The following is a 21,898-nucleotide window of genomic DNA, read 5'->3' as shown; positions in this document are numbered from 1 at the left end:
AAATCCTGGAACTTCCTTCCTAATAGCACTGTGGGTGTACCTACACCACATGGGCTGCAGCGGTTCAAGGCGGCAGCTCACCACCACCTTCTCAAGGGCAACTAGGGATGGGCAATAAATGCTGGCCTAGCCAGGAAAGCCCACATCCCATAAATGAATTTTTAAAAATTAGCTAACTGGGTTAATCTGGTTACTGTAGCCCCAGTTCAGTTTACTTTAAATTCAGGGGTCTTTAGTGTAGCCAGGAAAAATGGAGTCCAGCTGACTGAGTGAATACTTGGAGTTTGGTGAGAAGGGTAGTTTGTTTCCTTTTCCCATCCTTCTGACCTCATAGGAATTGGTCCTCTCTCTACTACGGAGAAAGGAGCTAGCTGTTGGGTGAGTATCTGGTAACTGGGTAAGTTCTATTCTATCCCTGAGGTTTAAAATAGTACATAAATTGGTGGTAAAGTTAATAAAATATATAGGAAATCAACATAATTGATTAATAAAAGTAATTAGTTAAAACACATTAAAGATGGCAGGACAGGTGATGTGTCAAGGCTGCAGCATGTGCGAGCTCCTGGATAACAGTGTGATCCAGGGCAAACACGTCTCTAAGTGTTTGCAGTTGGAGGGCCTTTGGCTACGAGTTATTGAGCTGCAGGCTCTGTGACACATCAGGGAGGGGGAAAGTTACCTGGATGCTTTATACCAGGAGGCAGTCACACCACTAAGGATAGGGTCTTCTGATTTGGTCAGGGACAGGAGGGTGTGACTGCAAGTGAGGCAAGTAAAGGGACTCAGAGGGCAGGAGTGGAGGAGTGTGGGCCTCTGCAATTATCCAATAGGTCTGAGGTTCTCTCAGCTTGCTTGGATGAGAGCAGGGGGCTGCAGAATGGATGAGCAAACTGACTGTGGTACAGGAAGCCATTCAAGTGGGGGGAGCAAAAAGGAATGTAGTGCTAGTAGGGGACAGTATAGTGAGGGGGATTGACACCGTTCTCTTCGGCAAAGAGCGAGGATCCAAGTGGCTGTGTTGCCTGCTCGGTGCCAGGGTTCAGGATATCTGCTCAAGGCTGGAGAGAAACTTGCAGTGGGAAGGGGAGGATTTAATGGTCAATGTCTATGTAGGTGCCAACGACATAGGCAGGATAAGGAAGGAGCTCTGCATAGTCAGTATGAGGAGCTAGGCACCAAATTAAGCAGAACCTCAAAAGGTAATAATTTCTGGATTATTACCTGACCACCGTGCAAATTGGCATAGGACAAAGATGATTAGAGAAATGAATGCATGGTTCAAAAACTGGTGTGGGAGAAGTGGGTTCTGGTTCATGGAATACTGGCAGCAATATTGGGGAAAGTAGAATCTGTACCGTTGGGGCTGTCTACACCTGAACTATGCTGGGGCTGGTGACCACACGAGCCCCATAACTAAGGAAGTAGAGAAGAATTTAAACTGAATAGTGAAGGTAGAGGAGGATATAAACTGAATTGTGGAGGTAAGGGATCAATTCTGAGAAAATGTGGTCAACCAAAGAGCAGAGACAAAGCAAGAGAGAAAGGTAATAATATGGGAAATGATAAACAGGCTATGACAGGAAGGGCCAAAGAGTACAATTCTACAAGTAAATCAGCAGATAAGGCTAGACACTACAAAAATAATACAAGGACAAAACTAAAGGCTCTGTATCCAAACACACGTAGCATTTGAAGCAAAACAGATGAAATGATTGCGCAAATAGAAACTAAGTGCAATTTGATAGACATTACAGAGACGTGGCTACAGATGACATAGTCTGGGACCTGAATATTGAAGGGTATGTGACATTTAAGAAGAACAAGAAGTTAGGACAAGGTGGAGGGGTGGCTCTGTTAGTTAATGATGGTATTAGCACATTAGAAAGGGGTGACCTAAGTTCAGGAAACCAGGGTGTAGAAGCAGTTTGGGTTGAGATGAGAAATAAAAAGGGCAAGAAGTCACTTGTGGCAGTGGTGTACAGGCCCCTAACTGTAACCACACAGCAAGACAGAGTATAAAAGAAAAGATAATGGGAGCTTGTCAGAGAGCAGTAATCATGAGGGATGTTAATCTACATATAGACTGGAAAAATCAGATGGACAAAGGTAGCATAGGTTCATAGAATGTTTTCGGGCATAGTCTCTTAGAACAGCATGTTCTGGAGCCAACCAGAGAGCAGGCTATACTAGACCTGGTATTGAGCAACAAGATAGGATTAATTGATAACCTCCTAGTGAATGCCCCCTCGGTAGCAGTGATCATAATATGATTGAATTTTACATTCATTTTGAGAGTGAAATGAGTGCATCCAAGACTAGTACTTTAAAGGGCAATTATGAGGGCATGAAAGCAGAACTAACTAAAGTGAACTGGCAAATGAGTTTAAGGGATAGACCAATAGAGGTTCAGTGACAGACAAAGGATATTTCAGACAGAATATATACATTCCAATGAGAAAGAAAAATTCCAAGGGAAGGGCCCACTATCTGTGGTTAACTAAAAAGGTTAAGGCAGTATCAAACTTAAAGAAAAAGCATATAATTACGCAAAGATGGGTAGCAGATCAGAAGATTGGAAAGAATATAAAGGACAGCAAAGAATGACAAAAAGATTAGTATGGAGGGAAAAATTATGAGTACCAGAGAAAGCTAGCTGGTAATATAAAAATGGATAGATAGTTAAATAAGGAAAGAGTTAACTAAGTGAGCATTGGTCCTATAGAAAGTGCGTCTGGGGGGATAAATAATGGAAAGTAGGGAGATGACAAATGAATTAAGCAGATATTTCACTTTGGTCTACACTGTAGAGGACACAAGTAACATGGTGGAAATAGCTGTAAATCAGGAAATGGATGGGAGGGAGGAACTCAGGAAAATTACAATCACCAGGGAAGTGGTATTCAGCAAATTGTTGGGGCTGCGAGCTGACAAATCCCCAGGTCCAGATGGACTTCATTTTAAGGTCTTGAAAGAAGGTGGCTAATGAGATAGTTGGTTTTAATTTTCCCAAAATTCACTAGATTTGGGGAAGGTTCCATTGGATTGGAAAATAGCAAATGTAACTCCTTTATTCAAAAAGGGAGGGAGACAGAAAGCAGGAAACTACAGTCCAGTTAGCCTAACATCTGCCATAGGGAAAATGTTAGAAGCTATGAGGTTATAACAGGGCACTTGGAAAAAATTTAAGGCAATCAGACAAACGTGATTTTGTGAAAGGGGATCATGTTTAGCCAATTTGTTGGAGTTCTTTGAAGGAGTCGCATGTGCTGTGGATAAAGGGGAACCGGTGGATGTACTGTACTTAAGCATTTCATAAAGTGCCACATCATAGGTTATTGTGGAAAATAAAAACTCATGTTGTGGGGGGGAGTAAACATATTGGCTTGGAAAGAAGATTGGCTAGCTAACAGGAAACAGAGTAGGCATAAATGGGTCTTTTTCTGGTTGACAGGATGTGACGAATGATGTGCTAAAGGGATTAGTGCTGCGGCCTCAACATTTTACAATTTATATAACCGACTTGGATGAAGGGGCAGATGGTGTGGTTGCTAAATTTGCTGACGATACAAAGGTAGGTAGGAAGGCAAGTTGTGAAGAGGACATAAGAAGGCTACAAAGTGACATAGATAGGTTAAGTGAGTGGGCAAAGGTCTGGCAAATGAAGTATAATGTGGGCAAATGTGAAATTGTCCATTTTGGCAGGAAGAATAAAAAAAGTCTTAGTAGTAAGAGATTGCAGGACAGTGAAATCAGAGGGATCTGGTTGTCCTAGTGCATGAATCACAAGACTAGTATGCAGGTACAGCAAGTATTTAAGAAAGCTAATAAAATTTTATCATTTATTGTGAGGACGTGAGAACGGATGTTATATTTTAAAGTATTTTTTGGGGAATATTGTGTTATTCTGTAAAGGCAGCTGGGTGTTTGTGTGGATGCATGTATGATTTAGTTAAGCTGGGCAAGAGATTGCTGGGAATCAGGTTGTCTGGGAGTGGGGGGGGGGGGTAGTTAAAACATGAAAAGGATAGAGGTGTTAGGTTGAGGCACAAGTAAATAGGTTAAATCTAACATTTGCATTTTTAGATTAGCTGAGTGTTTGTTTGAATATCAAAGGGGAGTCAGAAGTGAAAGAAACATGTTTGCAATTTGCAGGAGTTCCATGGGTAAATAGTAGTGACCTGAAAACAAAGACAAGATAGAAAAAAATTATATTTGAAAGGATTTGAGTTTCAAAGAGGTGTGAGAGCAATGGAACTAGAGATGAAAGGTGAAAAAGGTATTTTAAAGTTACTGTGGAGAGCTTAGCTGGAGGTGAGGTGGGAGCTGTTAGCTCTGGGCTGGGAGGAGGTGCCGTTTGAATTAACCATCCAGTCAAGCCAGAAAAGTCTTAGGCTGCAACAAGCAGTTTTTTTCTGAAGTGGGTTCCACCCTGAGAGTGGAAGAGTCATGTGGTGTGCCTTTATTAAAGGTACAGCAGTTTGCCTTAGATAATATTACTGGGTTTCATAGTTAAACTTCTATAAGGGAGTGTTGACTGGAAGGTGTTTGCTGGTGGAGTTGACCAAGTGGAGTGTTTTTTTGGGGAAATGTTTTGTAAGACCAAGCTTAATTATGCAACTCTAATCTTGTGTGCTTAAGTTTTCTTTTATTCTTGTTAATAAAACTTTTATTTTTAATTTTTAAAAGTCCCAAAAGTGTTACTGGACCTCTTACTGCTGAGATCAGCAGGTCTTCTCATTTTCAGAATACAAAATAAAAACAGTATGACCCGTAAGTCAAGTTTCCCTGTGGGATTTGGTTTACACAGCAATTAACACCGGCTGTGGTCAGAACAGAGGAGAATTGATTACAAAAGTAGGGAGGTTATGCTTCAGTTGCACAGGGCACTGGTGAGATCACATATGGAGTATTGTGCACAGTACTGGTCTCCTTATGAAAGAGATATGCAAATGTATTAGCAGTTCAGAGGTTAACTAGATTAATACCAGGAATGGGTGGGTTGTCTTATAAGGAAAGGTTGGACAAGTTAGGCTTGTATCCATTGGAAGTTAGAAGCCTAAGAGGCAACTTGATTGAAACTTTAAGATTCTGAGGGGTCTTGACAAGGTGGATGTGGAGAGGATGTTTCCTCTTGTGGGAGAATCTAGAACTAGGGATCACTGTTTAAAAATAAAGGGTTGCTCATTTAAGACAGAAATGAGGAGAAATTTTTTCTGAATTTTTTCTCAAAAAGCAATAGAAACAGAGTCTTTGAATATTTTTAAGGCAGAGCTAGATAGATTCTTGATATAACAAGGGGGTAAAAGGTTTTCAAAGAGAGGCAGGAATGTGGGGTTGAGGTTACAATCAGGTCAGCCATGATCTTATTGAATGGCAGAACAGGCTCGAGAGGCCAAGTGGCCTACACCTGCTCCTAATTCATATGTTTGTATGTAACGTGGTTGCTCTTAATTGCCCTCTGAAATGGCTTACCAAGCCATTCACTTAAAGTCCAATTAAGGATGAGCAACAAGTGCTGGCTTTGCCAGTGACACCCACATCCCATGAAGGAATATATATAACAAAAATCACACAATTTCAGCATTACCATTTCCAAACTCCATTTTACGTGCCCAAAGGGACAGTGTTTTGAAGCAAGTGGCTGAAATGCTGGCAAGGTGTTAACACAGAATGCTATCAACTTGGAGTGATTGAAATGGACCTGAACAATCTTGTATGTCGTTATAAGGCTTTAGACGTGGTGCTATAATATGTTACTTTTTGGAGTCTTGAGGGATAGGAGGCAGATCCTGAATTAGATATGGAATTGGTTGTGCTCATTCATTCAAAAAGTTATGAAAGGGGTTCAGCATAGAGACCAGTTACTAGTAGAGTCCTACACAGATCCAGATTACATTGTCCATCACAATCTATATTAATGATCCAGATAAGGTGTAGTGGGCACTGTCCGCAAACAGCTAATAGTACAAAGATTTGTGCTTGTGTTATGTCATATTACAGCAGTGCCTTTGAACTATTTCTTTTGATTAACTCCAGTGAATCTTCGGCTTTGTGTCATAGTTTCCTGTCATTGTGAGGAATGTTATTGAAATTACAGCATTCCCAAGCCAGAAAAGAGGACGCTGAAAGCAAGTGATAGCATTATGAAGTGAATCCTGCCTTTTCCATCAGGAAAGAATGCAAGCTCATAACAGTCAGCAAATCTTGTTATGGTGAATAAAGAGTATCTTATTGTGAGTGAAGAAACTGCAACAATCCAACAAGAAGCCAAAGAATTACTCAAGTTATGGAACCTGTAGATATGTGTACTGGGTGAAAAGCTTGATCTAAGGAAAAAGGAAATCTGGAAAGGACAAGAAAATTGAAGGCTAATTTGAATATTAAGCGCCTGATCTTGAGGTGCAATAAACACTGATTTTGAAAAGACAGATAAGCACTAAAAAGCAGAACATTTTAAGACCATTTGGTCTCTATAGACAAAGCGTAGGAGCCTCTGGTATTAGTGAAAAGTAGTTAGCCAAGAAGTTCCAGGCAGCCAGTGCTCATCTAAATTAGAAAAAATCATTGTCTAAAAAGTTAGAGGACAAAGATTAAACAAGAAAAAAAGCACAAAGTGTCAAAAATTAAAACTTTATGCGCAGGGCACTCTTAGAGACTAAGTCCAGTATTTAGAAATGCCAAAATCTATCACTACCCAGACTGACCCTGCTCTCAGGGTCACTTTAATCACTGAACAACTGCATAACAGCCGTAAGGAATGAACAAGTTACAATGCAGTCAACAAACATTCCCAAACAAAACACTACTCCAAACAATAACACTTGGATCAATGTCACAAAATAATTAAGCTTTATGTTATACAGTTACAATCCTATACAAACACACCACATCATCTTCAGATTATTGATTAATTGACTCCATTTCCTGCATAAATGTTGCAAATAGCGGAGAAAACAAAACACAATAAGAATTGTCTCAACAAAAAGACAGCCAAAACCAACTTTATTGCACCAAATTAATCAATAAGTGGGTGATCACACTGTTTAAATACATAGAAAAACAATAAGAGTTTAACCCCAAAGATAACATCCACTTTCTGTTCCTACATCACAAAAGGGTGTGACCAGTTCTATAAGTTACTGTATTCTGGATGTCTACCACCAATTCAATGTACATTCTTTAAAAAATTAGCTATCACATACATCTGTAACAACTGTTGATATCTGCTTGAATATCTTCATGTACTCTCATCAACTCACTTCTGTACATAGAATTTAAATCAGTCAACTGCAACATTCATAGAACTATAAACCACAGGAAGCCATTCAGATTACAATGGAAAAATACTTTTCATTTTGGCCAGGAAACAAACCCAGACCTATCAAATGGCAGGTGAGAGTTTTACCTTGAACCACCAATACAATGTCTAAAGCCAACTACATTACACACTGACCAACATAGTAATGTGCATACTTAACCACCGCCACTGCTGTGTATCTCAACTGCTGATGCTCTGATTCATCGGTAGGCTTTCGGCATGAATTCGAACTTTGCCGTATCAGAAACTGAGAACTCTATTAAATACTAGACATGTGTGCCGTTACTTATGCCAGAGCGTCCATGCCATTGCACTATTTAAACTTATGTTACTGTAAACACCAATACAAATGGGTAGTGGCAACAATTGTAAGCTTCCCTAAAATGGAGATCTTCTGAACACATTTAATTTTTTGGCCCAGAAATAAGAAACATGCTTGTTTACTTAATACTTTACTGTATGTGCCCTGCATCAACTATAGTATAATAAAACCTACTTATAGTGATTATTGTTTATGGTGATATTGCAGATACCAGATTCAAATCACAATTACAAATACTAGTTTGAGCCCGAGATGTAGGTTTTTCATTGTATTGGACTCCTGCAGCGGTCCATGTGCCTGGTCAGCACTCATGGACATTTTAAATAGGTGCTCTCTAATTTAATCTAATTTCAACACCGAGAAGAATGCTATTCAGCACTAACCAGCAATGTAAACTCTTCTGATGAAGAGTCATATGGACTCGGAACATTAACTGTATTCCTCTGCGCACTTGCTGTCAATCCTGCTGAGTTTTTCCAGATATTTTTATTTTTGTTTCAAATTTCCAGCATCCGCAGTATTTTGCTTTTATTATATTAATGTAACCAGGGTAGTTGGCTCAGATTGCCAATTTGAACCAAATCAATATAACTAAAGGTCTAAAGGAAAAGGTGACCAGTCAATTAATCAGCCACTTAAAATGTCCATCAGTAAAGATCATTTGTGCTATTGGTCAAATCAATCGCTGTAACTTGTTGCAGTCAGCAACAAACAGCAAAAATCTAGGTTTAATGGAAAAAAAAGTCTTAAATTAAATTTGCACTTTTTAAAACTTCTTTCATACTTCATAAACATTGCAATGAGGAAATGCACTGACCCACACATCAGAAGGGACTTGGTCTATCCTGAAGGAGCCTCTCTCTCCAATTCCTTGTTTGTGCTAAGAAACCCAGTCTTTTCACAGTAAAAATGAAAGGCACTACAACTGGGCCCACTGCACTCTGTTGGAGAAGGAGGGAGGGGAATAAACAAACAGCATTCCCACTCCTGCTCCATATCCAATAATCCTGTTAAAAACACCCCTATATGTATAGGTTGAGGAAAGATCAGAATTAAATATAATGCATGGTCAAAACACCTGATGACTAACCAGAATCATCCAATTTTTTTTTAATGCATTCCTGGGAGGTAGGCTTTGCTGTCTAGGCCAGCATTTATTGCCCATCCCTAATTGCCTTTTAAAAGGTGGTGGTGAGCTGCCTTCTTGAACTGCTGCAGTCCATATGATGTAACAAGTATACCCACAATTCTGTGAGGGAGGGAGTTCCTGGATTTTGACTCAGCAAGTGAGGGAACTGCAATATATTTCCAAGTCAGAATGGCGAGTGGCTTGGAGGGGAGCTTCCAGCTGGTAGTGTTCCCATCTGTCTGCTACACTTGTCCTTCTAGATGGTCGTAGTTGTGGGTTTGAAAGATGCTTTCTAAGCAGCCTTGTCCTGGATGGGGTCAAGCTTCTGCATGTTGTTGGAGTTGCACTCATCCAGGCAAGTGGAGAGTATTCCATCACACTTGACTTGTGCCTTGTACTGCAGCGGTTCAAGAAGGCAACTCACCACCACCTTCTCAAGGGAAACTAGGGGTGGGCAATAAATGCTGGTCCAGTCAGCAAAGCCCACATACCATGAATGAATAAAAAAGATGGTGGACAGGCTTTGGAGAGTCAGGAGGTGAGTTACTCGCTGCAGGATTCCTATCCTCTGACCTGCCTTTGTAGCCATAGTATTTATACAGATAGCCCAGTTCAGTTCTGGTCAATGGTGACCTGCAGGATGTTGATAGTGGGAAATTCAGCAATGGTAATGCCATTGGACATCAAGGGGCAATGGTCTCTCTTGTTGGAGATGGTCATTGCCTGGCAGTTGTGTGCTGTGAATGTTATTTGACACTTGTTAGCCCAAGCCTGGATATTGTCCAGCTCTTGCTGCACTTGGAAATGGTCAGCTTAAGTATCTGAGGAGTCAAGAATGGTGAATATTGTGCAATCATCAGGGTACTTCCCCATTGCTGACCTTATGATGGATATGAAGCAGCTGAAGATGGTTGAGCCTAGGACACTACCCTGAAGAACTCCTGCAGTGACGTCCTGGAACAAAGATGGTTGACCTCCAACAACCACAACCATCTTCCTTTGTGCTAGGTATGACTCCAACCAGTGGAGAGTTTTCCCCCGACTCCCAATGACTCTAGTTTTGCTAGGGCTCCTTCATGCCACATTCAGTCAAATAATGCCTTGGTGTCATGGGTAGTCACTCTCACCTCATTTTTGGAGTTCAGCTCTTTTGTCCATGTTTGAACCAAGGCTGTAATGAAGCTGTAATTTTAGTGATAGTGACTACAACACGGTACAGTTTAAGTTTGTTATGGACAAAGAAATAGACAAGTTACAAAAAATATTTTGGATTGGGGGTAGAGTGGATTTTAGTAAAATAAGGTAGCATCTGGCCAAGGTAGACTGGGAACAGCTACTTGTGGGGAAATCTACAGAGGAGCAGTGGGGGGCGTTCAAAAAGGAAATGGAGAGGATACAGGCTCAACATGTTCCCTCTAGGGTGATAAGGAGTAACAAGGCCAGAGAACCATGGATGACCAGACACATTTAGGTTACGATAAGAAGGGAAAGAGAAGCTTTTAGCAGGCACAAGGGAAGCAAATCAGCAGAGGCATTAGTGGCGTACAGAAAGTGCAGGGTGGAGCTTAAGAAAGCAATTAGGAGAGCAAAGAGGGGATATGAGAAAGCTCTGGCTGGTAAAAGTAGGGAAAATCCCAAGATATTCTATAAGTATATCAATGGGAAGAGGATAACCAGGGAAAGAGTAGGGCACAGAAGGGACCAAGGGAGCAATCTATGGGTGGAGCCAGATGACATCGCTAGAGCGTTGAATGGATACTTCACATCGGTCTTCACCCAAGAGAACGAGGATGAAGGTATGGAACTCGGGGAGAGAGACTGCGAGGTGCTTAAGCAACTTGATATAGGGAGTGACAAGGTAGTGGAGGCCTGGACAAGCTTAAAAGTGGACAAATCTCCAGGTCCGGATGATGTGTCCCAGACTGCTGAGGGACACAATGGAGGAGATCGCAGGGACTCACCCAAATTTTTAATTGCTCTCTGGCCATGGGGGAGGTGCCAGAGGACTGGAGAACATCTAATGTGGTTCCGCTATTTAAGAAGGGTTGTAGAGATAAGCCAGGGAACTACAGACCAGTGAGTCTCACATCAGTGGTAGGGAAACTATTGGAGAAAATTCTGAAGGAGAGAATCTATCTCCACTTGGAGAGGCAAGGTTTGATCAGGGATAGTCAGCATGGCTTTGTCAAAGGGAGGTCATGCCTAACAAATTTGACTGAACTTTTTGAGGAGGTGACCAGCTGTGTAGATGAGGGTAGTGCAGTTGATGTAGTTTATATGGATTTCAGCAAAGCCTTTGACAAGGTCCCACATGGGAGACTTATAAAGAAGGCAAATGCACATGGGATACAGGATAATTTGATAAGGTGGATTCAAAAGTGGCTTAGTCATAGGAGACAGAGGGGGATGACAGAAGGATGCTTTAGCGACTGGAAACCAGTGTCCAGTGGCATACCATAGGGATCTGTGCTGGGTCTTCTATTATTTGTCATTTATATAAACAACATAGATGACTATATGGCGGGTAGGATTACTAAGTTTGCAGATGACACAAAGATTGGCCGGGTGGTTAACAGAGAGGTTGAGTGTCTTGGGCTACAGGAAGATATAGACGGGATGGTCAAATGGGCAGATAAGTAGCACTTATGTCCCCTTGTGACTGACCCTTCAACTAAGGGGAACAGCTGCTCCCTATCCACCCTGTCCGTGCCCCTCATAATCTTGTACACCTCGATCAGGTCACCCCTCAGTCTTCTCTGCTCCAACGAAAACAACCCAAGTCTATCCAAGCTCTCTTCATAACTTAAATGTTTCATCCCTGGAATTTAACCGTGAAAAGTGTGAGGTCATACACTTTGGAAGGAGTAATTTGACAAGGGAGTATTCAATGAACGGCATGACACTAGGAAATTCTGAGGAACAAAGGGACCTTGGCATGTGTGTGCATAGGTCTCTGAAGGCGGAGGGGCATGTTAGTGGGGTGGTGAAAAAGGCATATGGAACACTTGCCTTCATCAATCGAGGCATAGATTGCAAAAGTAGGGAGGTCATGTTGGAGTTCTATAGAACCTTGGTAAGGCCACAGCTAGAGTACTGTGTGCAGTTCTGGTCGCTACATTATAGGAAGGATGTGATTGCACTGGAGAGGGTGCAGAGGAGATTCACCAGGATGTTGCCTGGGATGAAACATTTAAGTTATGAAGAGAGGTTGGATAGACTTGGGTTGTTTTCATTGGAGCAGAGAAGACTGAGGGGCGACCTGATTGAGGTGTACAAGATTATGAGGGGCATGGGCAGGGTGGATAGGGAGCAGCTGTTCCCCTTAGTTGAAGGGTCAGTCATGAGGGGACATAAGTTCAAGGTGAGGGGCAGGAGGTTTATGGGGGATGTGAGGAAAATCTTTTTTTACCCAGAGGGTGGTGACGGTCTGGAATGCACTGCCTGGGAGGATGGTGGAGGCGGGTTGCCTCACATCCATTAAAGAGTACCTGCATGAGCACTTGACAAGTCATAACATTGAAGGCTATGGGCAAGATGCTGGTAAATGGGATTAGGTAGGTAGGTCAGGTGTTTCTCATGTGTCGGTGCAGATTTGATGGGCCGAAGGACCTCTTCTGCACTGTGAGATTCTGTGAGGTTATGAGCTGAGTGGCCCTTGGCGGAACCCAAACAGAGTCAGTGAGCAGGTTATTGCTAAGCAAGTGCCACTTGATAGCACTGTTGATGACGCCTTCCATCACTTTTGATGATCAAGAGTAGACTGGTAATTGACCAGGTTGGATTTGTCCTGCTTTGTGTACAGGATGCACCTGGACAATCTTCTACATTGCCGGGTAGATACCAGTGTTGTGGCTGTATTGGAATAGCTTGGCTCGGGGTGTGGCAAGTTCTGGCAGACAAGTCTTTAGTACTATTGCCAGAATATTGTCAGGGCCCATTGCCTTTGCAGTATCAAGTGCCTTCAGCCATTTCTTGATATCAAGTGGAGTTTATCAAACTAGCCGAAGACTGGCATCTTGTGATGCTTGGAACCTGCGGAGGAGGTAGAGATGGATCATTCATTCGGCACTTCTGGCTGAAGATTGTTGCAAATGATTCTGCCTTATCTTTTGCATGTGATCCCCCATCATTGAGGATAGGGATATTTGTGGAGCCGCCATTCACAACTGGATGTGGCAGGACTGCAGAGCTTAGATCTGATCTGTTGGTTGTGCAATCACTTCGCCCTATCACTTGCTGCTTATGCTGTTGTCACGCAAGTAGTCCTGTGTTGTAGCTTCACCAGGTTGATACCTCATTTTTAGGCATGCCCCCCTGCACTCTTCATTGAACCAGGTTTGATTCCCTGGCTTGGTGGTAATGTTAGAACCGGGGTTATGCTGGGCTATGAGGTTACAGATTGTGGTTGAGTACAATTCTGGTGCTGCTGATGGCTCACAACGTTTATGGTTGCCCAGTTTTGAATCTAATCGCTAGAATTGATGTCTGTGGAACCTTTCCATTGAACAACTTGTTCTAGAGGTGGAAGGGAAACTAATAAAATTTCAACAGTATCTTTTCTTCAGTAATATATGACCTGTCAATATCAATTCATAAGTCAATATTCTTCCAGTTAAAAAAGTAAAATCAACTTTGTTATTGGTTTTCTGTGCATTCAAAATAACAGCTATGAATGAAAAACAACATCCTTTTGCACTTAGATCTACAACATAAACTTCAAGAACTACATTAGCTACGCACAAAGATGTACAGAATAAAATTTATGCAAACCACACAAACCAGAAAAACAATCCAACTACATATACAAAAGGAATCAATCTCCAAGACCTGCTGAGTCTTTCCAGATATTTTTGTTTTTGTTCTAAATTTCCAGCATCCACAGTATTTTGCTTTTATACAAGCCTCAAGTGTTTTCCCAATCCCTCTCCAGAACTTCAGTTTCCCGTAAAGCCTTAAAGCCAATTATTCCAAATTAATATTTTCTCTTAACATGTTTTTCACAGTACATCTGGCAACTTTGATCTGCACACACTGCTGTCAACTTCCCAGTGGGAAAACCATTAATTTGGAACATTTGGCTTGGCTTTTAAAACTCCACACAAGTCCAAATAGTTATCAAGCAGGATAACTTTATTTTCACAGCATTGCAAAGTGCTGCACCAATGGGTTCTCTCACACTAAAATTTTTTGGTCAATGTTCCCTTCCTTCCTTCCTGAAGATGTTGACTCCAGCTGGAGTACAGTTCCTCTCTTACCTTGCCTGTGGTCAGTTTGAATGCAAATACTGAATCCGAGATTCAGTTTCCATGCAGCCCTTAACTAGCTATTCTTAACCAGGTGGTGCTAAAATTGGCTTTAACAACCCCGGATTGGGGGAAAGAATATACACCCAGGGTCCAAAAATGCATTCAGGGTATTGCACACATATCACTGAAGACTTAAAGTGAGCCCTATCCATGACAGTGTCTTGTATCGTTGGTGTGCCACCAACGATAGTAAAACAAAATCAGAAACCAAGATGATTATAAAATTGCAGTCACCACAGAATGTCACTTCAGTTGCCTATGGTGATGTCGTAGTTAATTCAACGTCATCCAGGCAGCAAAACACTGATTGAATTTCACTTCCCCATCCCAACCATTAACCGATATATTGAAAGGGGAGGGGGGGGGGGCAACAAAGCTGTCATTTTTAAATCGCCCTTTTAGCTGCACCTCAAGGAAATGATCAAAAACGAAGAAAAGTGATACTACCAAGCTTTCAAAGGTACCAGCTTATTTTGTTCAGTACAGTAGCTGCAGGCAGACTGACAAGTGGGCCAAGTGCTGCTCTGGAGCCAGGCCTGGGTGCAGTGTGCTGTAGAGGAGCAGCAGCAGCAGGGAAAACCCCAATCAGGGCGAAGGCGCATCCATCCATTCCTCCAAAATACAAACACCCAGCTTTGGGAACAGTGGCGCAAGGCGGCAACACCATTTCCCCCTCCACGGTGGGGAGGAGAGTTTGGGGTCAGTTTTGGGCCTACGGTCAACTACAACCCCCCACCCCCGCCCCCAAAACCACCGTCCCCGCCGCCTAGCTCTCCCCTGCTGATCGTCTCGCCGTACTTTGAGGGGAGGAGGAGACAGCTCTTTCCGCGCCCCTTCGCGGGGCGCCCCAGGCACTCGCCCTCCCCGCTCCAGTGGCCGCTGTCCCTGTGTTGATTTTCAGGAGCGAGGGAGGCGCCAGCCCGCCGGCCGCCGGCCCATTCCCTCCCTCCACCCCGGTCATGAATGATTAAACGACCGGCCCTTACCTTGGAAATATTTCACCCACCGCCTCCCCCTTGCTCTCTCTCTCTCGGTTAAAGATTAACTTTCCATTGGATCCGAGCGAGGTAAACAGTCCACGGTTCACTGTCCGCTCAGCCCTCACTCCTCCTGCTTGTCTCTCTCACTCCCTGTCCCGGCGCCGCTCACTTTCCGAACACCCTCCACCCCCAACACAAACAGCCCGGGGAGGTGGGGGGGGAAGGAGAAGGAGGAGGAGGAGGAGGCGGGCCAATGGTGTCACCGGGACACGCCCCCCACGCTGCCGCGCGCGCGCGCGCACGCACGCAGCATAACGCACGTCCTTTCGCTGGCTGGAGGACTGCCACCCAGAGGCAGTGGCCATGCAGTACTCTTCCGTCACCCCAGCCAGATTAATGCAGCCACCCAGATACAGTGCAATGCAGCACCACGCCCGCCCCCTCCCGACCACTCAGAGGTAGTGCAAGGCAGCACCCCCTGGTAACTCAGAGGCAGTGTAATACTGCTACCCAAAGGCAGTGCAATGCAAAACCCGCCGAGCCAGAGAGTAATACAGAAATCCAGGTTCAGTGCATTACAGCACCCACTGAGTCAGAGTAATATGGCCACCCAGAAGCAGACCAATGCAGCACACTCCCCAAGCCAGAGTAATACAGCCACCAAGATGCAGTGCAATGCAGCACCCCCGCAGCCCCAAGCCAGGGTCATACAGCTGCCCAAAGGCAGTGCAATGCCGCACTGCCCTGTGCCAGAATAATACAGCCGCCCAAAGGCAGAGAAATGCAACACCTTTGAGCCAGAATAATGTGGCCACCCAGAGGCAGTGCAATGCAGAACCTGGCTACCCAAGCCAGAGTAATACAGGCACCCAGATGCAGTGCAATGCAGCAACCGCCCTTCCCCAGGGCAGAGTAATGCAGCCATTCAGAGGCTGTGCAATGCAGCACCCTCCTGAGCCAGAGTAAAAAGCAACCAAGAAGCAGTGCAATACAGGACCACTCCAATCCCCACCCCTGCGGCGAGCCAGAGCATTACAGCTACCCGGGGGAGTGCAGTGCAGTACCTGCCCTCCTGAGCCAAAGTAATACAGCTATCCAGAGGCAATGCAATGCAGCAACACCCTGACCCAGACTAATACAGCCATCTAAAGGCAGTGCAGTGCAGCACTGCACACCCCCACCCTGATCTCCGGCCCCAAGCTAGAGGAAAACAGCCTTCCAGAGTGCAATACAGCATCCATCCCAGAGGCAGTGTAATGCAGCAACCTTTCTGAGCCAGAGTAATACAGCTACCCAAAGCCATGCAGTGCAATGCAGCACCCCATGCCCCAAACCAGAGTAATAAGCCACCCAGAGGTAGTGCAATGCAGCAACACCCCAAGCCAGAGTAATACAGCCACTCAGAGGCAGTGTAATGCAGCAACCACCAGCACACCCCCTCCATCCCACAAGCCAGAGTAATACAGCCACCTAGAGGCAGTGCAATGCACTACCCCCCACTGAGCCATAGTAACAGTGCACCCAGAAGCAGCACAATGCTGCAATCCCCGAGCCAGAGTAATACAAACATCCAGAGGCAGTGCAATGCACACACCCCAGAACCAGAGAAATACAAGCTACCCAAAGCCACACTGTGCAATGCAGCACCCTTCATGATCCAGAGCAATAGAGCCACCCAAGGAAAGTGAAATGCAGCAACTGCCACTCCTCCCCAAAGCCAGAGTAATACAGCTATCCAGAACCATGCAATGTAATTCAATCCCTCCAAAACCAGAGTAATAGAGCTACCCAGAGCCATGCAGCCAATGTAGCCCCCATGAGCCAGAATAATAAAGCCACCCAGAGGCAGAACCACACAGTGCAATGCCACCACCATGGGTCAGTTATACAGCCTCTGGGGCAGAGCAATGCAATCACCAGAGACAGTGCAATTCACCCACCCAGAGCCAGAGCAATGCCATAATCAGTACAATGCAGCCACCATGAACCAGTGCAATACAGCCACCCTGAGCCATTGGAATACGCCTAGCCAGTGGCAGTGCAATTCAGCCAGTCAGAGCCAGAGCAATGCCATCACCTGAAGCAGTACAATGCAGCCACCCTGAACCTGAAACAATGCAATGCAGCCACCTTGAACCAGTGCAATGCAGCCACCCTGAGCCAATGCAATGCAGCCACCTTGAACCAGTGCAATGCAGCCACCCTGTACCAATGCAATATAGCCTGCCAGAGGCAGTGCAATTCAGCCAGCTAGAACCAGAGCAATGCCATCACCTGAAGCAGTACAATACAGCCATCCTGAACCAATGCAATACAGCCACCTTGAACCAGTACAATGCAGCAGTCCTGAGCCAGTGCAATACAGCTACTCTGAGTAAGGGTAACACAGAATGCAATGCTAAACTTTCAGCCAGTGCATGCTGCAACCCAGAGCCAGGGCTGCAGACTGCATTGCATAAACTTTCAGTCAGCATAGGATGCAATCTTGAGCCAAGGCTGCTTGAACTGCGTCACAAAAATCTTCAACCTATGCAAACTGCAATGCAACAACATTGAGCGCAGACTAAATTACCACAATTTATGAACAAATAACCTTCTGACTCAGAAGGTTGTCTTCTTCTTCAAGGAAAGGAACAGGACACATCGCTTTGGCAGCTTTGAATGCAGCATAGCACCATGAGTCAGTACTGAAAAAGACTCTACATAGTGAGAGATGCAACATTGAGTCGGCACAGTACACTTAGCATTGAACCAATCATAAACACACTACAACACAGCCACAATGGAGCAGCATAAAGACATAATATACCTGCATAAGAAATAATATACCTGCATAGTGCATGCTACAATATAGCAATGCTGAACTGGCATATAAAGCTCACTGAACAAGAATAAGAGTCCAGTAGCAGGATCTGTACCACATCAAGACTGAACCAGAATAGTGCACAGCAAAGCATCAACATCTTTTTTGTTGGAAAACAGGGATCAGTTAAACCCATAATTCAATTCCCATTCATAATAGTGTTAATTCAGAAACCTTTCCTCTTAGGAGGAAAGGGACCAATTAATAGGGGAAAGCAAACTTAGGCCCAAACATGTGCAGCAATTCCATCCAATCTTACCCTCATTTAAATACCATATGGGGGAGATGACAGCATACTGGTAAGGACACTGAATTGGTAATCCAGAGGCCCAGGCTAATGCCCCAGTGACATGGGTTCAAATTCCACCACAGCAGTTAGTGGAATTTAAATTCAATTAATAAATCTGAAATATAAATTTGGTCTCAGTGATGACTGTGAAACTATCATTGATTATTGTGAAGACCCAGTTGGTTCACTAATGTCATTTAGGGGAGGAAATCTGCTATCCTTAGCCCAATCTGGCCTATATATGACTCCAGACCCACAGCAAAGTGGTTAACTCTTAAATGTCCTCTGAAATGTTCAGTTCAAAGGCAATTAGGGATAAGCAGAACTTTTCACAGGCATAACAGTCCAAATCCCCCTTCAAGGACCTCTACCTCACAACTTGAGCCATCTCTCAGAAATCAGCCTGCAGCATTCCAATTGGCACAAAGGGATTTTCTGTCTGGGATTCCCTTGCACTCCACTCCATTGCCATCACCACAGTCCTCTGTCCAGATATGCACTGGCTTTTCATCTTGCCATCTGGGCAGTGATAGGAGCCCCCAGTGAAGGGCTCTCTACAAAGGAATGTCACTGTTTAAAAATAAGGAGTTGTCCATTTCAGACTGGGATGAGGAGAAATTTTTCTCTCAGAGGAGTCATGAGTCTTTGGAACACCTCAAAAGATGGTGGAAGCATAGCCTTTGAATATTTTTAAGGCAGAGGTAGATAAATTCTTGATAAACAAGGGGGTGAAAGGTTATAGGGGGTAGATGGGAATGTGGAGTTGAGGTTACAATCAGATCAGCCATGATCTTATTAAATGGCGGAGCAGGCTCGAGGAGCCAAGTAGCCTGCTCCTGCTCCTAAGTCCATTCAGGGCCTGGCATGAAGAGTGTAGCAGTTATGTGCAATAGAGTGTTAAGCGGATTCCCAGGCTGCCTTTAACTTTTGAGATCTAGAGGAGTCCACATATTTGTAGAGCATAAGAGGTTACACTCCCACTTCTGTTATTGGAAAGGCTATTGCTCAGCTTCTGGCTGCCATTCAGTCCCAAGCTCCTGATCTTTGATCAGAAGGTGTGTGGGTTGATGAGGGGGGAAGCAAGCTGCAGATCCTCCTCATGGGACAGCTTCTGGATCTGGCCAAGGTGGTCGCCAACAGGTCCAGTCTGGACATGAGCGATGGGGTTACTCACTCTGGCTGCCTTTCTCTCTCTAATAACTATATCCACATCCCAGTGTTCCTGGAGAGCAATACAGAGTGTCCACCTGTACGCTTGAGTCCTTCCATGGCCAGTGTGCACTGGAGAGACTGGAGTACAAGGTAGGTACTTTAAATAATATTATCACTTAATTTTATGAGTTTCACTTTGTTTTATTTATAATTTGGATTTTATTCTTTGTGCCTCTTTAAATAGGGGGTCACTTTTGTTTAATTTGATTTTGATTTATGATACCTGGATCACCTAAAACAGCCAATCAGAACAGGAGAAAAAGCAAACTACAAAGGAAATAGTGGTCTGGATAAAATGGAGGAAAAGGTTAACAAATGGAACAGTGGAACATATTTAAATCTGAGATTGATGAAGCATAAACTTGGATTATGCTACATAAGCTTGAACTCATTCAAAACCATATTATAACTCATGCCAAGCCCTGTTCTCCCATTAGCCCTGAGCTCATTGAACTACATTGACTCCTAATCCAGCAACACCTCAATTGTAAAATCCTCATCCATGTTTTCAAATCGCCCCATGGCCTTGCCCTCCCTATCTCTGTAAACTCCTCCAAGATCACTGCACTCCTCTTGCTCATCCCTGATTTTAATTGCTCCACCACTGGTGGCTATGCCTTCAGCTGCCCAGGCCCTAAGCCCTGGAATCCCCTCCCTAAACCTCTACTTGTCTCTCCTTCTTTAAGACACTTTTTAAAACCAACTCTTTAACAATCAAGGTGTTGCTGGACCGGGAGCCAATGTAGGTCAATGAGCACAGGGGCAATGAGAGAACAGGAGCTGTTGTGAATTAGGATATGGCAGAGCTTTGAATGAACTCAAGTTTAGGAAAGGCATTCCCCATCTATGCTACATCAATCTCAGAATTAAATACTACCCATATTTACTCCATTGTTTCACTTGTTAACCTCTTGGTCATCTGTCCAAGTATCTCCTTATGTAGCAGGGTGTCAACTTTTGTTTGATAATGCTCCTGTGAAGCACCTTGAATCATTTTACTATGTTAATGAAGCTGTATAAGTGGAAGATTTTGTTACCATAATGAAGAAAAAAGGCTGACATCTAGGGCTGTGGTCCTGTGGATGAATAGTCAGATAAACTTGAAATTAAAGGCTAAAAAGGACTTCACAACAAAGCTAAATCTAGTTATTCCTGACAGTCATTTTCAAATGGAACAGGAAGAGAGGTGAGAGAATGTGAAGAAATCTTTAAAACAACATGAAGGAGCAAGAACCCTTTTATATAAGCACGCCAGGAAAAACAATCATTAAGGCAAGGTGGGGCTATTCAAAAATTAGCATGGTGTAATTGATTGCTTTAGGTGGAGATTGCCAAAAGATGTCATAGACAAAAGGATAAAGAGGTGTCGATGGTGGTGATATTAGCTAAGAAATGTGCTAATGGTGACATTAAGGGTAGAAAGCAGACAAGCAAGGTTCAGATAGCCCTAGTGGGGGTGGGATGGGGGGAAGGGATCGAAATAGGCTGAAAGGTAGAGATAAAACAATGGATGGGAATACATTTAAAAATAATGGAAATAAGTGGGAAAAGAAAAATATATATAAGTTATTGGAAAAAGGGGGATCGGAAAGGGGGATGGAGGAGAGAGTTCATGATCTAAAGTTGTTGAACTCAATATTCAGTCCGGAAGGCTGTAAAGTGCCTGGTCAGAAGATGAGGTGCTGTTCCTCCAGTTTGCATCTGCCATTCTTAGCTAATATCACCACCATCAACACCTCTTTGTCCTTTTGTCTGTGACATCTTTTGGCAATCTCCACCTATCACTGGCCCTCTATCCAGCTCTACCTGTCCCAACCCCCCTTAAACCAGTTTATATTTCACCTCTTTTCTATTTTTCCTTAGTTCTGATGAAGAGTCATTTGGACTTGAAACGTTAACTGTATTCCTCTCCGCAGATGCTGTCAGACCTGCTGAGTTTTTCCAGGTGTTTTTGTTTTTGTTATGGATTTATACTAGTTGGCTCATATGAAGTATAGAATGGGAATAGATTTGGTGGGCAAAATAATCTGTTCCTGTGGTGTGACATTCTATGATTCTTAGGGTGAAATCATCCTTGATTAGCACAAAGTGCAGTAGCAGGCGGGAAAAAGAATGTTTTACCCATTGGCCACAATGGCAGGGTTTTTGTGCCATGACATCTCAATCCCACCTCATTAATCACGCATTCCCAGGATACACGCCGTTTTGCTAGCAGGGAACCTCCAATTCACACACCACGCCGTCACCTCATCGCTTCCTCATGCCCAGCGCCATATTTAAAGTGTAGACACATGCATTCCTCTCTGTGCTTCCTGCCCAGGACTGCTGCACAGAAGACTTGGCTCTGAAAGGCAAGAAGACTGCAGCTCCCAATTCAGTGATGCATCCCTGGGACACCTTCTTGACACCATTGGAGCCCATCACGATGTCCTCTACCCCTGCTCTGGCCTCAGGAGGCCCATCATTCCAGCTTGGGAGG

General features: G+C 43.8%; 1 protein-coding gene across 9 annotated transcripts in view; it reads right to left on the bottom strand.

Moving 5' to 3' along the window:
- The window catches only part of evi5a (ecotropic viral integration site 5a), a 312,699-nt gene extending 297,440 nt beyond the window's left edge, over positions 1–15,259 (bottom strand). For all 9 annotated transcript variants that reach the window (XM_041207864.1, XM_041207860.1, XM_041207861.1 and 6 more), the window contains exon 1: positions 15,062–15,259. The gene's annotated coding sequence lies outside the window, so the exon portion shown is untranslated. The remainder of the gene's footprint in view (positions 1–15,061) is intronic.
- Between the last annotated feature and the right edge of the window lie 6,639 nt (positions 15,260–21,898).

Source organism: Carcharodon carcharias, chromosome 16 (genome assembly GCF_017639515.1).
Source record: "Carcharodon carcharias isolate sCarCar2 chromosome 16, sCarCar2.pri, whole genome shotgun sequence".
NCBI lineage: Eukaryota > Metazoa > Chordata > Chondrichthyes > Lamniformes > Lamnidae > Carcharodon > Carcharodon carcharias.
This window is presented reverse-complemented; position numbering and strand designations above follow the sequence as displayed.